Raw genomic sequence first — 9,153 nt, 5'->3', positions numbered from 1 at the left:
ATGATCGGAGGTTCCTGCCCAGACAATAACCTATAACCCTTGAAACTTCATTTAGTTCTTTGCCTCCATTCATACTTCATTCACTCTGACTTCAGCAATCCGTTTAGTCGCTGAAAAGGGAATGGAGACGCAGATCATTTGCGTATAACACCCTTGGCTCAAACTCAGGACACACATGCACACATCCTCCAGCGCTCACGCAGTGCTCTCTTCCGGGTCGGACTGAAAACAGAAGAACCCAAAGAGAGAGGGAGCAGACTGGGATTAATGGGAAAGAGGAAAAAATAAAGGAAGAGGAGGAGGAGTGGGCTGAGGAAGAGGAGGTGGGTTCTTTTCTGCTATTCAGCGGATGTGTGAACAAAGGCCTGGTCAAACTGTCGGGCCCACAGCCTAGGGTGTTTACTGCTCTCGTATCTATAACCAACAAAATCAAGCATCGCCCCACCACCACCATCGCTACAACCTCACAGCTCAACTCCCCCTGCTGCCCCTTTCCCCTTGAGCTGCCTGGCTTTATTGGGAACAGCAAATTAAGGAACCATCCATCTGGGTGTGATCACCAATTACGGAGGGAAACTGTCAGCATGTATTAAGGCCTGCAGGGAAGGCGGGCGTGTTAGGGCGGCTTTTATGAAGAGGGAGGAAAGGGAGGGATTAAGGAGTGAGAAGGGGATAGGATATGATTTAAAAATTCAAACATTTACATTTATCTTTGTGCCAAAACCAAACCCATTCAGGCCCTTCTTAATTATCCAGGTTTTTTATTTTTTGCAAATAAGTCAGCTCATTATTTGAAGGTTTTCTACTCCAAAGATGTATGTTTGCATGCAGAAGCGAGGATGACTGAGTGCATTTTTTGTTTTTGACACAGTGCACACATCTAAGTGATACAAATAAGGCAAAAACTCAGTGCAGCCTATGGCCAGCCCCCTTTTGTCGCTGCTCACTGGCACAAGCGGTGATTCCCAGTAACACTTCTCCTCCGGCCAGCTTTCTCACAACACAATAGGCCCGTCATTAACTTTTTGCTCCATCGGAATGCTGAAAGACCCCGACGACCGAACGCCCCCTCTCCCCACCCCTCGCTCCCCCACGCATCCCGCTTTTCTCTCCACTTGCTGGTTTTCCAGGGCCCTAATTTGTGAAGGCCAGGTGTGTGCAACCCCACAGTAAAGAGGGGGTGGGAGGGTGGGAATGAGGGAGCACTGGTGCAGACTATTTTCCGGTACATTCTCTGAAGCACTGTTTGTACATAATTACACTGTTAATGTGTTAATTCATAACTTAGTTTAGCAGGTGTAAACCAGGGGCCAGGGCCTCCACAAGAGATCACAAGACAAACCTGAGGTTAATAATAAAGATAATACAGAAATGTTATATTGCACAAATAGAAATATGTTCTTTGACAACTGAAAATAATCACAACACTGCACTAAACTGTAAATGACTAAAATCTGATAACTTTTTATGTTTAACATTTAACTCAGTTATTTTCTGTGAACCAAGCAGTTTTATGTTTTTTTTGGTCACCTCCATCTCCATGTGGAAATAAAGCTGCTAAAGGTGCTCATCTGTTTGCAGTGTTGCAAGTATAACCCCAATCGTAAAAGTGTTGGGATGCTGTCAGTTTCATTCAAAATAAAACATAAAACTTGTCAATTTCTTGTCTATTTCATGACAAAACATCCCAAAGACGGTGGGGCAACAAACGGCTGGAAAAGTAAATGATACTAAAAAACAAACAAACACTGAATATTTCATCATCTACAGTTCTGTACCTAATATCACTAACAGAGTCAGAGAATGAAGAAATCTCTCTGCATGATGGACCAGGCTGAAAATCTGTATCAGATGTTTGTGATCTCCAGGCTCTGAGGCTGTGCTGTGTGAAAAGCACACACTTTGTCATGGAAATCACTGCCACTTCCAGAAATCGCTGTCCGCGAACACAGATCACTGTGCAATCCACAAATGTAGGTTAAAGCAAAGAAGAAGCCTTACGTGAACGTGATCCAGAAACACTGTCCAGTGTTCTGTAGTCAGATGAATCAAGACATGAAATTATTTTTGGAAAAATGGACACCGTATCCTCTCAGTGCTCAGTTCTGCCTGTATCTCTGATGGTATGGGGGTGCATCAGTGCCCATAGAATCAGCATCTTGCACATCTAGAATGGCACCGTCAATGCTGAAAGGTATATACAGGTTTAAGATCCATGAAATTCAAAGTTTAAAACATTTGATTGTTTTCTGTGTTGTAGTGTGAATACAGTATGGGTTTATGAGATTTGTAAATCATGCATTCTGTTTATATTTAACTTTTAAATAGACTTTTTTGGAAATGTGGTTTTATATAAATTTCAAAATAGCAAAAAAAGACGTGAACTATTCAAAAAGTGTAAAAATATCTGCATCATTTGAAGAGTTGTGATTTGAGTTTTGCTGGAGCTTTCACGTTTGCTTGGTTATGTACGTGTAAATTATCCCCTTCATTCATGCACATTCCTCAGTGCTGCTGAATCGGATCTGTGGGAGTTCATGTTCGGAAAACTGCGGTTTCTAGGTGATGTGTCACTTTGAATATGTGCTCTGGTGGTGCGTACGAGTATGAATGTGTGAATGAGTCATTGTGTGTGTGTGTTGGATAATTGGAGGATGAGGACGAGGGTGGCGGGAGGTGCTTGAGAGGATCGGGGGGCTACAAGTTGAAATCCAAAATCCAAAGCTGTTCACCAGCCAGTCCGGTTCAGCGAGTTGTTCAAAGCCTGGCAGCTTTTTTGAAGAGTCACAGCGGGTGAGTGAGGAGGTAGGTGGCAGTGGAGGGAGGAGAAGGAAGAGGAGGGAGGACCAGGACTAATTGCCACTAATTGAATTGGATGTGCTGATCAGATGGGAGGCTGTGGAAGTAATCGGAGTTGTCACAGTAGATAACGCCGGGCCGTCCCAGAGTGTCCGCCTCATGTGACAGTCTGTAACATAGCCTGCGAGAGGGCACTGGCCCCCTTTGTCATTGCCACAAAAGGGGAGAGAAGCAAAGTTGCCAGTTACAGTGAGCAGCAACAGGCTCGGAACAGGAGGGAGGAACAGAGGAGGGAGGAGGAGGAGAGAAAATGGTGGCAAGAGGTGGAGAAAGAACCTGGTAGAGAAAAACAAGGTAGGAGGGAGGTCGGAGGCAAGACTGAAGGGAAATGAGATGTTTCCTGGCAAAATCAGCAGGTTTCATTCAGAAAAGGCAACAAATAACATAAAGACTTCATGCAATAAAACATTATTGTTGTGTGTAATTATTAAGGATAAAAATAAAATTCAATTTGTGATGGTTGACGGCAACAAAATTCAAAAGTAATTTCTGCAGTCTTTATACTGATGGAACTTACAAGCAATTTACAACATCAGTAAAAAACACAAAACTTCAGCAAAGGTTTCGGCTACAGGAAATAGTCAAGTGACTATTTCTATCCATTTATTTTTATATTAAATGTCAACTTTGGAACATGCATTTGATTTTTATCTGCTCTTCTGACTCTGGTATCTTTTTTTCTTACTGTGTTTTTAAGATTAAGAACAAACAAACAGAAACTTTAACTTGATGAAAGAGCAACTTTTAAATTAATTAAACTGCTGTTAAAACACTTTATTTATGATTGAAAGGCTGATTCCTATGTTGCATTCCTATTCATTTCTATCTAACACTGATACTCTGATGAATGCATTGACAGCAACTTGGTGTTGCACATCTTACTTTCTGCAGGCAGACTGGAGCAGCCAAGAATCAAACCACCAACCGTCCAATTAGCAGAGAGCACGCTTTACCTCCTGAGCTACAGTTGCATCACTTTAATTTACTCTTCATATAGGCATGAACAGTGACTGCTTTCAAGCTAACCACTGATATATTTTCAGATTTTTTAAGCAGTTTTCCTTAATGAGGTTCCTTAATATTTTATTTTAAGTTTTCCTTAATATCCCTTACTAGTTATATGAAATTGCTTTAAAAAAAAGCACATTTCTTTAAATACTGTCATTTGTAACAACATGCACATTAACAATGATGGTGAGCAAAGGTGATGGGGTGTCACAGGGTGCACAGACTGAGGGTTTGTAAGAGGGAGACATACACTCCATGAACCTGGAACTCCAATCTATAAATCTATTATATTGATCTAATCTATTCAGTAAGAGCAATGCAGTCTGAGCTGTGTTTTCAGCATATCTTTTTGATGTGACAGTAAATATATGAGAGTGAGTTTTAGTTGTATCTTTCTTAATGCATCCATAGGATGAATTAACTACCAAAGGAGTTATCAAGATAACTGAGGAGCAGTGAGACTTGTTTCCAGGAGAACTAATGTCTGTCCATATCACACAAACAGTGATGTAGCAAGTCCTCGTCCTTGTCTCTCAGTGCGCTCATTTTTCTGTCTCTTTGCCCTCACCCTTGGAACTGGTTTCTTCCTGTTAAATAGGAGTTTTTCTTTCCCACATTTGCCAATTGATTGTTTATGTACAGTTTTCTTTGTCCTGGGGTGACTGTTTGTTGTAAATTGGTGCATAAATAAAATTGAATTGGAGTAAACTGACCTAGAGCCATATCATATCACCTCTGTATTTCTAGAGTAATCTTTTTTGCAGAACCATTTTCATATGTTTCCACACACTTTAATTGCAGGAATACTCCTTTTATGTTATGAGATTATTAATATATGAGTTTTGTCAACAATCTATCTATCTCAAGCATGTTAGGTGCACCTGTTCAGAGGATTACTGTAAACATCTCAGTGGCCAAAAATGCATTTAAACACAGTGAAGACCACCTGCAGAAGTTCAAACTTCTACTGGAATTTTCCCAGACCAGGATCTCTAGGGTTGTTTTGAAAGACTGGAAAGACGTCGCCTGGTCTGATTAGTCTCAATTCCTTTTGGAAGATTTAGATGGCAGGGTGAAAATATGGATCCATCCTGCCTCATATCAGCTGGTTCAGACTGGTGGTGGTGTGATGATGTGAGGGATATTTTCTTGGCACACACTGGCCTACCTGAGTATTGTTGCTGACCATGTCCATCCCTTAATGACCACAGTGCACTGTGTTTTAGCAGGACAACACACCATGTCACAAACTGGTTTCTTAAACATGACATTGAATTCGCTGTTCTCAAATGGCCTCCACAGTCACCAGATCTCAATATAACACAGCAGCTTTGGGATGTGGTGGAAGAGCAGGTTCACATCATGGATGAGCAGCAACTGTGTGATGCTCTCATGTCAATATGGACCAAAATATCTGTGAAGTGTTTCCAGCACCTTGTTGAGTCTGTGCCATGAAGAATTAAAGCAGCGGTGAAATCAAAAGTGTGACTAAAGAGCTATAATTACAATGATGTGCTTCTCTGTAGGCCTAATGTAAGTAAATGTCTCAGGCCATTCACGTCTACAAACACTGTCTCTTTTCTTCACTTGGGAAACAATGCAGCATGGTGGATCGCCACCACCGCTATCAAGCTTGTACATAAAGGTTTCTTGTATTTATTCCATTTTCCAAAGTTGGTTTCACTCCATGCAGCAGTGTAACAGCACTGAAGCAGCACACCAGAGCTTCTCTGATTATTTTCATCGGATTCTGTGTTTGTGAAAGGACACAAAACTCCAAGGCAAACCTGAAGGCTGAACATAAACACCTGATGTTGATCATAGAAAAGGAAGATAATAGAAGGACGATTGGACTACAGCTGCTGAGAGAGAGAGAGGGAAGGAGGGAGAGACAGGCGTGAGAAAGAGAGAGAGAAGCAGAGAGTGGCCGAGAGTCCAATTAAGCAGGATTTCTCTCATTGCACATCTGACTCTCTCTCTCTCTCTCTCTCTCTCTCTCTCTCTCTCTCTCTCACACACACACACACACACACACACACACACACACACACACACACACACACACACACACACACACAGCAGCTGTGCAGTCAGTTGGTGCTGCTGAGGGAGGGGCAGTACAATGAAAGCAGAGTTTTGTGTGTGCGTGAGAGTGTGCACTTCCATATTTGTGCATTTTTCCCCCTTGCATCACTATGCACATACCACATCCTCTCTGGATGCGGGTGTCTACCTGTGCGGCTCCGTGTGCACGAGTGTGTAGTGTAAAGGGAGAGCTGTGCACGCTGTGGACGTCCCGGGGCTCGCAGATGTGTGAGCGTGTAGGACTAAGCCCTGGTGAAGCCCGCTGCGAGGGGTCACAACCTTTACAGAATCAGTGCCTCTGCATGTCAGGACTAATGGAAGGGCCTCACCAGCTGCACAGAGAAGTGGAGGAAGAGGAGGAGGAGGAGGAGGGGGATGAAGGGAGAGAAGCGAGAGGAAAACGGGGAGAGTTGAGAAAAAAGATGAAAAGTGAATAAACAACACTGTTTTGGAGGAGGGAAATGGGGGAGAGGACGGGAAGATTTGGGAGTTGGAGAGAGACGGTGGGAAGAGAATGGAGAGGAGATGAAATCTGAGGAGGGGGCTGGAACGGGTGGGAGGCGGAGGATGGAAACACTGGGGAAGTTTGAGGAAGAACTTTAAATACTTTTATCTTATGGAAGAGAAAAGTTGGATAGAGAGAGAAGAAAAAAAGGAATACCTGACACGTGGACATGAAGAAGAAAAGAAAAGAAATGAGAAATGGGGAATGCAAGGTAAGGTTAAAATTTTCTCAGCTGACAAAAGAAATAAGAGGAGGGAGAAAAATCAGGTGTGTAAAGAAATGTCTGCCTAATAAGGAACAAACTGGATGAGTGATGGTATGATGGACGCTCTAGGAGACAAAGGGTGTGGCCTCTCTGGTGAATACAGATTTTTTTCCTGCCTTGAGTCCTCCCCTTAACACTAAAATTCAAAGTCTTATCAGCTTCAAGTATGATTTTTATACAGCATAGGTGATGTAAAACAAAAAAAATCCTAATCAACTATAATTAGGTGGGGGGGGGGGGGGGGGGAGTGCTTTGGGTCTCTAATTAATTTGAATTAGAGATTTAACAGCTACACACTGAACAAAAGAAAGATACGTTGATTTAAAAATATCTTGCTTCATCACTGCATCCAGCTGAAATGCAGAAATCCTGGAGCCCTTCAGTCTAAAAGCCAGGATCCCCATGTGCATGTAAATAACACTAAATAAAGCTAATTATGTCCAACCTTGACCCTTGACCCTGATGAGTCAGCAGGAAGCAATTTTTTACAGAAAAATGAGTGTTATTTCTGTTAATTGTCATGAAATGATCATCTGCAAAGGTGCAAACAAATCAGCTCAGGGCTTTTGAGAACTCAAGAAAATAAGCAGAAGATGAGATCATGATGAAGATGTTTTAAAAGCTTTTTATAAATTTTTTTAAATCTATTAAATCTATGCTAATTTATGCTGTGCACCACATTCAAAAATAATTCTCCCCCACACAGTATAAGTGTGTGTTCAGCTGCAGACAGTGCCACTGTGTGCCCATCATGACCAGACAGCCTGCTTCCTCTGCTGACATGACCCGGGGACGCTGATCGGCCGTCTGTGCCACTTTGTGCCGGGTTCAGCAGGCCGCTTCCCCTCTGACATCATCACTGTAAGACGGTGATGTAGCTGCTGTTACAGGAGACAGGGTAAAAGCCAACAATGGAGGACTCTGACACCGTGTCTGGAAGGTCGTTGGGCGTACAGTGACTGACGCGTTGTTTCTTCCTCAGTCTTCAACTTAATATCAAGGCAGAATTTACACACTGTGGCCTCACAGCGAAGCAAAAGCAACTGTGGAAGCAGAGTCAAAATGTTAGATTCCAAACATTTTGAAGATTAAATATGTGACTTTCATGTTTTATTTATTTATTTATTTTTGAGATTTGGGGCTCAGCAGAGAATCAGCAGAGGGGAACCTGTTGAGGAAGAAAAAGCAGAGCAACAGGTGGCAGATCACAGAGTTAGAGCGACACCTACAGAGCACAGGGGGAAAAACCTAAAGACGCAGCTAAAAGACACACATACACACATGCACACACACATATATATATATATAATTGTTACAATATATATATATATATATATATATATATATATATATATATATATATATATATAATTGTTACAAATTCATTTTGGAGAAAAACACACAAATTATCTACTTTAAAAAAATCTAAATATTTATTGATGTTATTATATTTTGAAGGAAGGTATCATGTAAATGCATTTCTTAAATATGTGCTAAGACTATATTTCTTTGTCCCAAGGCAGGACAAACATATAACGTAGTTTAATTCAACTAAAAGTGATTTACAGTGAGGGAAACAAAATTTTAATCACTTTTTAAATTTCATTGTCCGTTTTTTAACATCATATGTTATCTAGTAAGGCGGAACAACTTTGGTATCATGTATGAAATCATATGTAAGTTTCAGTAGTGATGAAATTTTTCAAAAAAAATTGTTTTTTTTTGTAAAAAATAATTATTTTTTGTATTGTGAAAAGGATTTTTTTTCCTATTTTCAAAAATGCTACTATTATATATTTCTGACAAAACAAAAAATATGCAACTCGTAATCATGTTTTCCAAAATAAAATATATTTTAAAACTGTCTAATTGAACTGAATCTAAAATACATTACAGACATCTTAAGAAGCAATCTGTGTGTCTGCGAACATGAAAAGATGAAAAACACAAAATTGGACCAACATTTTAGTCCTGTTTAATCACCCCATCTCATAAACAATAGAGCGAGGGATAACTAATACAACAGATGATAAAATGGAATAGAAAACGAGAGCCAGGAAACCGACATTAGTGTAATAGTCGGCTCCCTTTTGAGAGCTGGATTTGCCCGTTTTTGAACTTTTGAACCCGGGTCGTCTTTAAAGTGATCAGCATGAGCAATATAGTTCACGCATATATATTGCACTTACATTTTGAGTATTTTCTCTCAGTATGTGTCTGTGTTTGTGTGTAATGCATGCTGGGGCCTAATCACAGGAGAATATTGTCATTTACTCACTCTAATAGACTCGGTCGACATCCTCTGGTCTGAACTAATGCAGAAACGAATCGCCCCGCTGGGAGCTGACTCACAGGCAGGTATTCTTAGTCAGAGCCAACTGGACTCATTCACTCACACCTGCAACTGCAAACATTTGTGTCCAACGACAGT

This window comes from Mchenga conophoros, linkage group LG3 (genome assembly GCF_057382185.1).
Source record: "Mchenga conophoros isolate Kocher_MC1m ecotype Shallow Benthic linkage group LG3, M_conophoros_male_GT1.1, whole genome shotgun sequence".
Taxonomy (NCBI): domain Eukaryota; kingdom Metazoa; phylum Chordata; class Actinopteri; order Cichliformes; family Cichlidae; genus Mchenga; species Mchenga conophoros.
Note: the sequence above shows the minus strand (reverse complement) of the source record.